This window comes from Corvus kubaryi, unplaced genomic scaffold (assembly GCF_017639235.1).
Source record: "Corvus kubaryi isolate FWS band 111438036 unplaced genomic scaffold, C.kubaryi_AGA036_p1.0 133, whole genome shotgun sequence".
Lineage (NCBI taxonomy): Eukaryota > Metazoa > Chordata > Aves > Passeriformes > Corvidae > Corvus > Corvus kubaryi.
In genome coordinates, this window is record NW_024580667.1 from 18,591,295 (window position 1) to 18,603,959 (window position 12,665).

Sequence of the window (12,665 nt, forward strand, 5' to 3'; positions counted from 1 at the left end):
GCAGTTGCGGGAAAAGCTGCAAGTCGGGGGAAAGGACTCACACGCAGGCAGAGAGACTCCTCTTCCTAAATGGACTGAACGATATTTGGAAGTGGGCGGCTGTCTCGTTGTGATAATGTTTTCATAGCATGAGCAAGAAGAGACTTCTCTTTCTAAATGGACTGAACAAGGTTATTATGGAAGTGGTAAACAGACTGAACATCTTAAGGGTTGTCTTTTCACATCGTCAGTGGGAGAAGGGAGGAAGGTGGGGGGAGGAGGAGAGTTCTGAAGGTGGTATTTTTTTTTTTTTTTCTCCTTTTAGGTCTGTTAATAAACTTCTTTATATTCTTTCAAGTTTGGTGCCTGTTTTGCATTTCTCCTAATTCTTATCTCACAGCAGATAAACAGTAATGAGTATTTTGGACCAAACCACTACAAATGGTCCATCACAAATTCATGTAACTGCATTAACCTTCTTGACATTGTGATTATGAAAAGTTAAGGTGAGGATAAAGGTGAATGACAGGAGGGGGTGAAAATGCGATTCTTGAACATGGTGCACATTTTACTGTGTGTAAATAGGCTTAGAACTTAAGTGATTTTTAAGGTAAATTTATCTTTTAAATCTATCTGTCCCCTCTAGATGATTATTGTTTAACAGGAAGTTTATGCCTCATCAGAATTTTAGTTCTTAATCCATGCTAATTTCTAGTATGTACTCAGATTTTATGTTTAGACAGGTAGAAGTTGCAAGTACAGAAGGAAGAAAATGGATTAAAAAAACTTAATCACAACATTTTTTATTACTTTACACCAATTTATTTTTCTGCTCTGACATGTACCAGGATTGATTATTCATAGTACACACTTTCTATAAATAAATAAGCACTGAATTTTCTATAAGAAGATATCTCAGAATAGAAGTAGTTTTCTAGAGAAGATTGATAAAAGTTTGGCTGAAGAATTCCAACTTTCTAGAACAATATATTGCCTTTATTTGCAAAAACATAAAAATTATTCCACCAAAAAAAGAAAAAAATAGATGAAGAATCTAGACTTTGTCTAAACTGTTACATGCTTTCCAGAGTCTTTCATATATCTTAAGAATAGTTTGCTTTGGATGAGAGAGAAAAGGAACACAGGAATGAATTTATTAATTTATTTTTGTTTCTTCTTTCTTTGTTTACTTTTTATTTGGCTAATGTACTGTATAAGGAAAAATGGTTTTCAAATATCTAGACTGAGATAAACCCCAAACCTGCAACACAGCTCAATCTTACTTCAGAAATGCACAAAATGACCACTTTAGGGAAGGAGAGAAGAAGGTGAAGATTTGAGTCTAGCCAAAATACAGAATCAGAATATAGCTCCAGTACTCACACTGGGAAATGCTTCTGGGTTCTCTGATCTGGATGTAACTAAAGTTGTGCCAGGAATCACTCTTGCCTATCCACCGTGATTTTGAAAGTAATAAGTTCACAGACTGTCATGACATAGCATGTACAGGACGACCAGGGGATTAGGCACAGCCAGCATGGGTTTAGGAAATGTAGGTCCTGCTTGACTAATGTGATCTCCTTTGATGACCAGGTTACCTGCCTAGTGGATGAGGGAAAGGCTGTTGTCTGTCTGGATTTCAAGAAAGCCTTTGACACCGTGTCCCTCAGCATTCTCCTGGAGAAACTGGCAGCCCATGTCTTGGACAGGTGCACTCTTGGCTGGGTTAAAAAATGGCTGGAAGACTGGGTCCAGAGAGTGATGGTGAATGGAGTTACAGTGAGCTGTCAGGTGGCCACAAATGGTGTTCCCCAGGGCTCAGTGTTGGGGCCAGTCCTATTTCACATCTTTTTCGACGATCAAGGGCATTCTCAGAAGTTCACAGATTGTGTGGGAGTTTTGATCTGCTGGAGGGTAGGAAGGGTCTGCCGAGGGATCTGGACAGCATGGATAGATGGACCAAGGCCAGCTGTATGAGGTTCAGTAAGATTAAGTGCTGGGTCCTGCACTTCAGTCACAACAACCCTATATATCACTACTGGCTTGGGGAAGAGTGGCTGGAAATTGACCCAGCAGAAAAGGACCTGGAAATGATGGTCAGCAGCTGGCTGAATATTGGCCAGCATGTGCCCAGGTGGCCAAGAAGGCAAATGGCAGCCTGGCTTGTATCAGAAGCAGTGCGGCCAGCAGGACCAGGGAAGCGATTGCTCCCCTGTACTCAGCACTAGTGAGGCCACACCTCAAGTACTGCAGTGAGTTCTGTAGTCCCCTCATTACAATAAAAACATTGAGGGGCTGGAGCATGTCCAGATAAGGGCAGTGTAGTAGGTGAAAGGTCTAGAGAGTAAGTCATTATGAGGAGCAAATGAGGAACTGGGACTATTTAGCCTGGAGAAAAGGAGGCTCAGGGGAGACCTTATTGCTCTCTAGAACTGCCTAAAATGAGGTTGTAGCAGGGTGGGGGGTCAGCCTCTTCTCCCAGGCAACCAGGAAAAGGACAAGAGGAAATGGCTTCAGTCTGTACCAGGAGATGTTCAGGTTGGACACCAGGAAGAATTTCTTCACTGAAAGGGTGGTTCATCATTGGAGTGGGCTGCCCAGGGAAGTGGTGGAATCACTATCCCTGGAAATGTTAAGAAGTGACTGGACTTGGCACTTAGTGGTGTTTAGTTGACATGGTGGTGTTCTGTGAAAGGGTGGGTAGTCTCAATGATCTTGGATGTCTTTTTCAGCCTTAATGATTCTGTGATCCTGTGACTTCATCTTTCTTTTTTCCTGGGCTGTCAGCCTAGAAACATAGAAAGAATTTTCATTCTATGTTTTCATATGTATTGTTGCACAAAGGGTGTTAATCTTGATTGAAGTATGGCAATTTTTAGGTTCAAGTGTTGCATATCTATGTACTACATATTGGGCTTCTGTACTGTAAACTAAAGTCTACAAAGCAAAAGGTAAGGAAAGCTGAAGCAGGAGGGTGGACAGAAGAGGGGCCATTCGTACTGTAGTGATAGTTTTTCCCACAAGTACCTGCCATACAAAACTATTGGGATTTGCAGTTGCAAGATTTTGATAACAACACCACAAGACCTAGAGAGTGAGAAGATCAAGGGGAAAAGAAAAATTATGTTATGGAGGGCTGTGGAAAACACTGCTTCAGTGGCTTAGATGATAGCATACAGGGCTGTGAATTGCAGACCCTTGACATTACAAAGGCTGAGATACTAATTTACTCAAGGCAAAACATGATTTAACAGCACTCATGAATGAAAAATTTGTTCTAGATCACTTAAACTTAACATCAGAGACATAAAACTTAGGATCATGTAGACATAACTTAGAGCTTTTGCCTGGATACTTCCTTTTTCTAAAAAAGGAAGAGTATAGAGAATTCTAAGGATATTTTTGTTTGTATTTACCTTGCTCTAGGTAAAGACAGTGTATCAGTAGAATACCTTTATTTTTAAACTATAGTCATCTTTTAAAACAAAACCCCATGATTTACTTTATGTTTTACTATATTCATAAAAATAGAACCAGTACTTTTTTGTATAGTGTTTCTAAGTACTAGGTGACTTTGTATCCCTTTATAACTTCTCTTATTTCATAATGGATCCTTTGGAAGGAAGGGTGTTCTCTCTTCCTAAGACTACATCATTTATCAAACAGTAATTGCCATGGTACATTTAGATGTACTATGACTTTGTAAATCATCACAAGAATTGCCTGATATCCACATTACCCAATGCCTCAAGGTATTCCAAAATACAAAATCTAGCCACAGGCATTAACAACACATACAGTGATTGCTGTCATACTTTGGTGCTGTTCCCAGAAATGCCACTTTCAGAAGGCTGTACTTTGAGGAATGATGCTGCATAATCAGATGGCTAAATTCATTAGAAGCTGAGGTACCACAACAGGGAGTTCAATGTTACCCTTGATGATCTTGGCTTTTGTGGTGGCAAACAGCAATACCCACAGAATTTCTTGATCTGTTTACCAAATGATTCAGTCTTTTAAACTATTCCCAACACTGGAAAATTTTTTCATCACATCTTTTAGCTTAGCTTCAGTTTTCTTTCCTGAGAAGGCATTGAAAAAATGCAGAAGTTCCTCAATAGTCCAGGTAACTACTTTGGACAATGAGATCAGTTGTTCAGTGGCTGGATGTTCAGGGTTTGGCTGATACAAACTGAAGAAGCTGAGAAATTGTGACTGTCAATTCTGGACTGTTCTGATATAAGAAAGAGGGAAAAACCCACATCCACCACCTTCCCTCCCCCTGCCCCTCCCCAAAAAGAACCAACAAAACCCCTTCTTTATTTTACGATATGCCTAACTCATTAGTGGTTGATGAAGGATCCTTACAAGGCTGCTACCCTGTTTCCCTCTGTGAATTGTGTGTATTCAGTTAGGCCATGTTTAAATTTTTTTGTTAAATGTCTACTGAATATATTACACAAACTAGGAGAACTAGAGAGGAATGCATTTTAGTTTTAGTCCACATATTTTAGATAATCAATTCATACTCACGTGTGCTGAGCTTTATGGCAAAAATTTCATGCTTTTTTTTTCTGCAGCTGGTTCAGTGAAAACAACTTTGGTGAGGCACCAACAACCTCTGGATTTCAGTGATTTTCCTACTAGTAAATAAGCATCTTTCTCTCAAAGATGTCTCTGTCAGATCAGGGAGGACTCTATCTGTCTGCCAGTGCCCTTTACCTCCTGCTAGTATATACTACTAGTTTAGCTCAGATGCCACTGAAAATCATAGTTCTGAATCTCTTGTAAATGCAGTGGGTTTTGGTTTTCACTATGAAAAAATATAAATAAAGTTATTTGTTACTTATTCTTCAATCTAGATACTTTCAGATGCTGACCAGATTAACTGTCTAGTTGGTTATCAAAAGTATATGCAGATAATTGGTAAGATTTTTCTGAAGTTTTTAAGGAAAGACCTTGCTTGAGTCCTGTGTGGGTTGGTTCATCCTGCATACCAGAAATCTCTTTTCAAACTGTAGACAGTTGTGTGCAAATTAGTTATTTTCAGTTTTCAATGCAATTTACAGGAATAATTAAGAATTCTGGGATGCAATTGACCTTTTTAAGGTTTTCTTCTGGATGAGATTAAGCACTTGTGATTAATGAATAAATGAATTTGATCAGGTGAAACTGAATCTTGGTCAGTTTACATTGTTCCACAGACTATAAGTTGCTGGTTTTCCTTTTCTAAGGCCTGTCTGAGACACCCATATTATTGGCGAAGCAAAGGTCCCTTACAATTTATTGCTTTATTGTTATTTCTGTTTATATAAAGGTACAGGTCTTGTTTTAAGATAAAGGACTCCTCTTTTCATGGCTTACAGTTCTTGACGTTCGAACATCTGTGTCATTTTCAAACACATTTTCCTTATGAAGCTGTGGGGTTGTTTGATGTCTCATATGCTTGAATGCCATTGTTATTCTAGGATCTAGCCTTAACTTGAGGTTGTTACTGTACCTATCAGAGGCCTGAATCATCAGACTGTAGTCCTTCCTGAACTTCTGCATGCTAGCACATTTTTCAGGTTTTTGTGGGTTATTGGTGTCAAGAAATTTCATTCTTCTATCCAATATTGTCATTCAGTGGTTTTAGTTGTACATAAAAAATAGCAACTACTCAGTTTTGATGAATGCAAATTGTTATGTATGAAAGAAATAGAGTATTTTATACGCTGATTACCTTCAAGTACATTCTGTGTGAGACATCGTTTTGAAGAAATGTGTGGAGGAGTTTTATAGGATTTTCAATTATTCTGAATGTAATAGGGGTGAAAAAAAATACAAGGAGTATAGCATCTATTTGAAATAATTATAATAGATATGTTTTACTGTGTCTGAGTTTAACAACTCAGATTATCATCTCTTATTCCTTTGGATGTTTTGCTAAGCAGAAAACAGTGGAGACGTGGCTGAATTTTTTGGGGATGGTAAAATGCAATGTAGAATACTTACATTTAGAGGACTAAGTTCACAATATAATCACTGGAAATCTCATATGTATTTCAGAAGGAAAATCTCCACGAGTTGCCTGCTTAAATGTATTTAACACAAGACATAAAATTTAAACTTCCACAAGCAGCATTAAAACCAGCACCTTTCATTTCTAGCTAATACTGAATATTTTAAACCCCCTACTCTTTTTGGAATTATGAATTGCAGTATGAAAATTTGGAAGCAGAAGACTAGCTTCATTATTTATAATAATAGCTGAGCATATTATATAACTCCAATGACAAATAATTCTGTTTTAATATTTTACTGAAGGGTACCAATGAAGAGAATACCTAATAGAGTAGTTGTTGCAGCACAGGTCCCTCCATTCAGCAGCAACTGTTAATATTTCTCACATGAAAAGGGCTAAAGAATTCATATATGGATTTTTTTTTTTTATTGAAACTCATGTTAAAAACATTTTCCAAATAAAAATTTTTCAGGTTCTAATAAAAATAGAATTTTTGCATGTATATGTACATGCATTCTTCAACTCATTTCAAAGTTTGGTGCTTTTTATTGTCTTACAAAAGATTGCATGTGTCACTTGATAGCCTTAATGCAGACCTTTTTTTTAAATGAGTGATTTAAAAAAAAAATGAAACAAATGCAAACTCAAATTCTTTTAAAAATTGACAAAAGATCATCTGTAATGGTTCTTTTACTGTATGACTGCCACTTGAATACCATCTAGGGAAGGTTTGTTTTTGTGAGGGCATACATTACAGGTGGATTCTTGAGTGAAACACTAGCGTTTTTTTTGTGCACCAGTAATCAAATAGTGATAATCTTCGTTCGCAGTTGGAAGTGCTTACATGGCAAGAATCGAATTTCTAAAGCTTATGAGCTGTGTTTCCTACAAAGATATTTTTTTCTTGATATCTTAAATTCATTTTCAACTCCTGAGAATATTAAAAAAAATTAAATAATACAAAGTTAAAAGCTCTACTTAAAAACTCCTGTAAGAGTTAAGAGCTGTATTTAAAAACTGCAGAAACAAGAAGCATTTGCTCTGATATCCTGTAGTTTACTGAGGAAATCTAATAATTGAATTATTAACTAAAACCTGATGATGACTACAACAAAGGTATTTATCACTTAGCCATCTATGAGTCTCAGTTGCATCTTAGACATGTGAATAGGAAAAAAAAGAATGAGAAAGAACTGAAAACTACATTGTTTTTAGGTGTTTGTAGTACAAATTATATATTGCTGGAAGATTTAGTTTCTTTATAGAAACTTCAAATTGTTACTTGGATGCAGAATACCTTCGTTAGCATATTTACCTATGGTTCAAAAATTGTCTACAGATTAGGGAATTACTTGTTGAAAAATAACATAATAACATTTAGAGTTTGCAGAACCCGAGAAAGACAAGGATTTTATTGCTGCAGTGGTTTGTCACCAGAGGGGTTTTTGAGCTATTAGTTTTTCAAAACCTTTGAAGACAAGGCCACTTAGGTGCCTGGTTTGAGCTTCCACTTTGTCATTATCCTTCCAACTTATAACTTCCACACACGTGTGTTTCAGGAGTCTGTGTGTACTCAGAGGAGTATTTCTACAAATATTTAAAAGCACTATGCAACAACTCCAGGTTACTGGATCAGTACCCATCCTCACAGTGACACGACGGTGCTGTTCAGCCCTTCAGAGGCTGGTGCTTTGCTCAGGCAGAAAGTCCTCTGGGACCTGAACTGTGGTCTTTGCATAGCACTACAATGCAGTATGTGACATACCAGTGTGGTCAGAGTTAGCTTTGTTTCACTATACAACTCAGGGTATATCAACACTTCTTAGAGCTTTTTGAGATAAAATTTGTATTGTGGTTTGCAAAGTGAGAGCAATTTTGCATTTGTGGAAGTGATTTCTAAAATATGTTTCTCTTTAATGCTCTGCTCGAGACCCTGTGGTAGTTATTGCTGTCACAACCATGCTCTTACGTGTGATTTATAACTTTCCAGTAGCAGCTACCAGCTATTGTCAGAATTTCCTCCCAAAATTATGTGTCCAATAGACTGCAGTCAAGTATGAGACAACAAGTATGAGACTTGGATATGTGGACTGACTTCTGCAGTTTATTGAGATAATGAGAACTTTTATTGACTTCAAAGGGCTCTGGATCAACCTCTTAGTTTCTGCTCAAAGCAACTGTAGCCTTTCTTCAATTTTTTAATACTGAAACAGTAAAAGGCCAACATATTCATAGCTTGTTCTCTCATGAATATCTTTATTCTTCCAAGTAACAGCAGGGTAGAGAAAAGCAATTGACTTCTCAACCAGATAAATGGAAAGAGTAAAGATATTGTACTCATGACAATCATAAATTTGGGGTTGTTATGACCTGTAATCAACAGCATATGATATAACCTATTGCTATTGTACGCAGGAGATCTAAAGATGACTGACAGCCTAGAGCAAGTAAGATCTAGCTGAAAACAGAATGTTCTAAATACAGAACAATGACTCTATATATAGCCTTACAGTGAGAGCAATCTTTTCATTTCTCCTTCTGAAGGGAGACAAGAGAGGATTTATTTGACTTTTGGGAAGCTTTAGAATCTTCAGTAAATATTCCAAGACACTGGAATCATTTTAGGCAACTTACTCAGTTCATGTAATGGAGTTTCAATAAATTTACCAACGTATTGATTTCCTGCAGTGGGGAAATGTGAGGGATCTTCTTATTATTGTGTTTGTTATTTGCTTGCTCAAGTAATTATTCTACACTGTCCAATGCTAATTTTAGAGAATTCTAAATACAATAGATTCAGTTAGTACATGGAGTGATTGGTTAGCTGAGGACTGAGATAATCCATTGTCATGTGTTAATGCTTCTCTTGTGGGTGTTCCAGTGACCTCTCGTGACTCTTAACCTTTATCTAACATTTGGTACATGATTCATTCAGCACAATAAAACTATAATGAATGATTAAGTTGTAATGAATGAATTTAACTTTTTGCACTTGACTCAATTCTTAGTAGAAGCATTAAACAAACTGCATTTGTTGCACAAATGTCTTTTTAACACCTTAAACTTAATCAAAAGGATTTAGGGCCACATTCTCACCTTCTATACATGTTTTGACTCGTTTTCTGTCGATTGTTTCGTGGTCTTCACAGACTATTTGAAGTTACAGGAAAAGAAAAAAACCTCAAAACTCCTACAATGCCAAATACATTTACCACACCTTCTGTAAAGCACCTTAAGTCAAAATTTCAAGATTTGATACGGCCTGTTGCTGCTTGAGCTGCAGGAATTCACACTGTTCATCTGACAGTAAACTGGTGGTGAAGAGGGAGGTTGTACTGCAGGCGACATGCCCCAGTTGTAGAGGGAACCTAGTTTAGTTTTCTGCCCAGAAAAATCCATTTCAACCCATGTAACTGCCTCTTTTCCTTCTAGAGATCAGGAATTGGGTTGATCATAAGGTTCCTGTCAGACTACTTCTCCTGTAGTCTGCTCATGCACTCCCAACATAATAGTAAAGCTGGTAGTGGCTGCCATCATTGCTGTTCTGTCACATTTTATCCCTAAAATGGAAATGAATTTTAAAATATTTACTTTTTTTATATATTTTGATTTTGGTAAACTACCAAAACTTTCCTGAGAAGGGAAAACTCATCGTTTTAAGTGCAGCCTGCATTAGCTAGGGTAGAATTTAATTAGAGGAAGAAAGGTTTCCAATGAAAGACTTTTCCTCTCATTGAATTTGAGGGAAGAGGAATTGGAGCCTTTGATATAAGTTCTCTGTAATTTTCTCTTGTTGCTCTTTGTTACCAAAGTAAATTCTGGCTGTATTTAGACTGCAAACCTGGGGTAGGATTTGAAACTGTTGGGGAAGATTGGGCTAAAAACCCAGGTTGAGCCATGATCTGGAACATCTTGGTAGTTAGCTTCATACCTTTCTTTCTGTTTCCTCCTACTTTTAGAGTTATTTTATTGGTTGAAACAGAACACCACATACACAAAAATGAAGAGAATGGTATTTTTACTAGGAAGTCTTGTGATGTAGACAACTGTGGGAATGAAGGCAATAGAGATAGAGTCATTAAGATGCAAGCTTAGATGGACTCTCAAAAAACATCATGTGAAAGTCTTACAGGTATCAGAGGTGTTTGTGTTTGCTCACAAGGTTGCGGTTGCCAGATAGAGACTTAAGTGTTTTTTCTCTTCTTGGCAGGGAGGCTAAGAGAGGTGTAAGGGTGCCTACATCCCATTTCATGTCATTAAGTTTTTTGTGGTGCGGGAAGAAGATGGAGTTGTTTCTTTTCTGTTCTGACTTTCCATTGGTAGGCAGGTGATTCTGTATGATGATTTAAACCAATTAGGACGAGTTAAAATTTCTTCCCTTGTCTCTTGAGGATAGAATGAGGCCTGGGGTTATAGGACTGTAGCAATCCCGGTTCTATTTGACTTGAATGAGGCTTTTGCTCAGTTTTCACGAAAGGTGTCAGAGATTATAGTTCAAGCTGTTCTTTAGTTGCTAATATTAAATGATGCTGCTCCATAAGGAGAAATAATGATCTGAGTAATTGATGAAGTGATTCACTGGCATGAATTAGACATAACCAAACACTGAACATCTGCTATAACCTTTGCAGCTGGAGTCTAGCTTGAGTCAATCATGTTGATGGCATATTCTGTCTTTCTTGAAAAACATACATGTATTTACAGATCACGGAAGAACAGAATAACTGACTGAGGTTGGAAGGGACTTGTGGAGATGGTTTCTCAAATCTTACATTCAAGCAGAGACACCTACAGCTGATTGTCCAGGACTATGTCCAGACAGTGTTTGAATATCTCCAAGGAGGGAGGTCCTACAATGGCTCAGAGTAACCTGTGTCAGTGTTTGATCACCCTCACAGTTGAAGAGTGTTTCCTGATATTCAGAGGAAAATTCCTATGTTCATTTGTGACCGTTGCTTCTGGTCCCACTACTGAGCACCATTCAACACCTGAAATTTTGAATTAAGAAAAGATGAGATTTATAGAGAAATCTTTTTAATCAATATTTTAATGCTTCTGTTCACACTGATTGTTTTTAAAAGCTGCTAAAATCATCTTATCAGGCTGCTGTTGTACTTTGGATTTGTTTGTCTCTACTGCCCGGCTTCATCATAAGTTGCTTCTTGTGAAAATACTGTTCATTCTTTTTCACCAATCATTTTGAGACAAGTAAGGAAGTTGGAAAAACACATTTCTTGCAGCTTAAATCATGTGGGTTTTAGTCCATAGGTCAGTGTAGAATGTGGTTGTGTCTGCCCCTAGCTTTCGATGATAATGTCTACAAAGGTAAATACTGCTCAGAATAAACAAATTATTAAGTACCTTCTGGAAGGAGAAGAGATAGCAACAGGGAAGGAAACATAATATCAAGGTAGACAAAAGCGTAATGTCTAAATGATCCGAGACTGTAATCCAGTGATGACACTTCTATACATTGTGGTTTGAGACATTTATTTTTACCTGATGATTTAATGCAAAATGCAGAATGATTGAACTAGCAATCTCATTGCTCTTTCTTTATAAAATATTTTCTACTATGAAGATAGCCATTCTTACTTTATTTCATTTGTGATTCCTAAATTTTAAGACATGTTTTTTTTGTTAAAATTTCAGTAAGGTAATCTTGAAGTTTAGCAAGGTTTGTAAAGAGAGTTGCCATCACTCATTTTACTAAAAAATATACTTAGATAAAATGCTGAACTTCTGGATGCAGAAGAGCATTTCCTAAGGGGCTGAAACCAAAGTGGTGAATTTACACTGATAGCTTGCTAGTAACAAAAGTTCTGAGCTTTACCTTCTAAGGAAAAATAGATAGAACCCCTTTCTATCTATAACAACAGATTTATCTACCAATTAGACTATTTGAGAGGCAGTACCTCTGTGGCAGGCATAAGTGCTAAGAAGGTGGCTCAATCATGTAAAACAAAAGTGAAGATAGGTTATAATAAAAAATGGAAGCTTCTCCAGATAAGAGGAATAGAGACAAGAGTAAGACTCAGGTCTCTGTGGAGTCAGTAATTTTGAGTACTCATTGGAGTTAAGGGATTTAGTGCTTAGATGTATTAAGGTGTTAGTCTAGGTGGAGAAACAGGAAATAGAAGACTGTTATAAAAAAATCAGCCATAACTAGTTGCCTTTTTAAGAGGTTGTGTGAGATTATTCTACTGCAGTGTTTGGTGTGGGTTTATCTTCATGTGTTTGCTTTAATCTACATAGTTTTCATGATGGTGGCTGGGGAAGGATATATCATGGGCTTAGGAGATGCAGATTTTGGTGATTATTTTATGGGTGGAATGACAATTGCTGAAAGGATATGGTCCTCATTTGTCTGTCATCGTGGGTCTGGTCACCGTAGAGTTTTTTCACCATGTTAACATTTCACTTGCTGTTCTCAACTTGGTAATTCTGTCACTGCATCACAGGGTACAGAAATGTCAGCGGCTCTGCATGGAGAGCAGCAGGGCAGGGACTGTCAGCCAGGACCTGTCCCCCCGGTCAGGAGCAGGGCAGCCAAGGGCACCGGGGCAGCTTCAGCCCCGGGCATCGGGAACCTCTTTGGCGGGTCGAGGCCAGGCTGGGCCATCGGCCCACTGTGAGCCCGGCTCAGCGGGGCCGTGGCAGGGCCGGGCAGGGCTGTGGGGAG

The 12,665-nt window shown here is 37.8% G+C and overlaps 1 protein-coding gene across 2 annotated transcripts in view; it reads left to right on the top strand.

Moving 5' to 3' along the window:
- NLGN4X (neuroligin 4 X-linked) overlaps positions 1–12,665 on the top strand; it is a 174,796-nt gene that overhangs the window by 11,775 nt on the left and 150,356 nt on the right. The window lies entirely within an intron of this gene.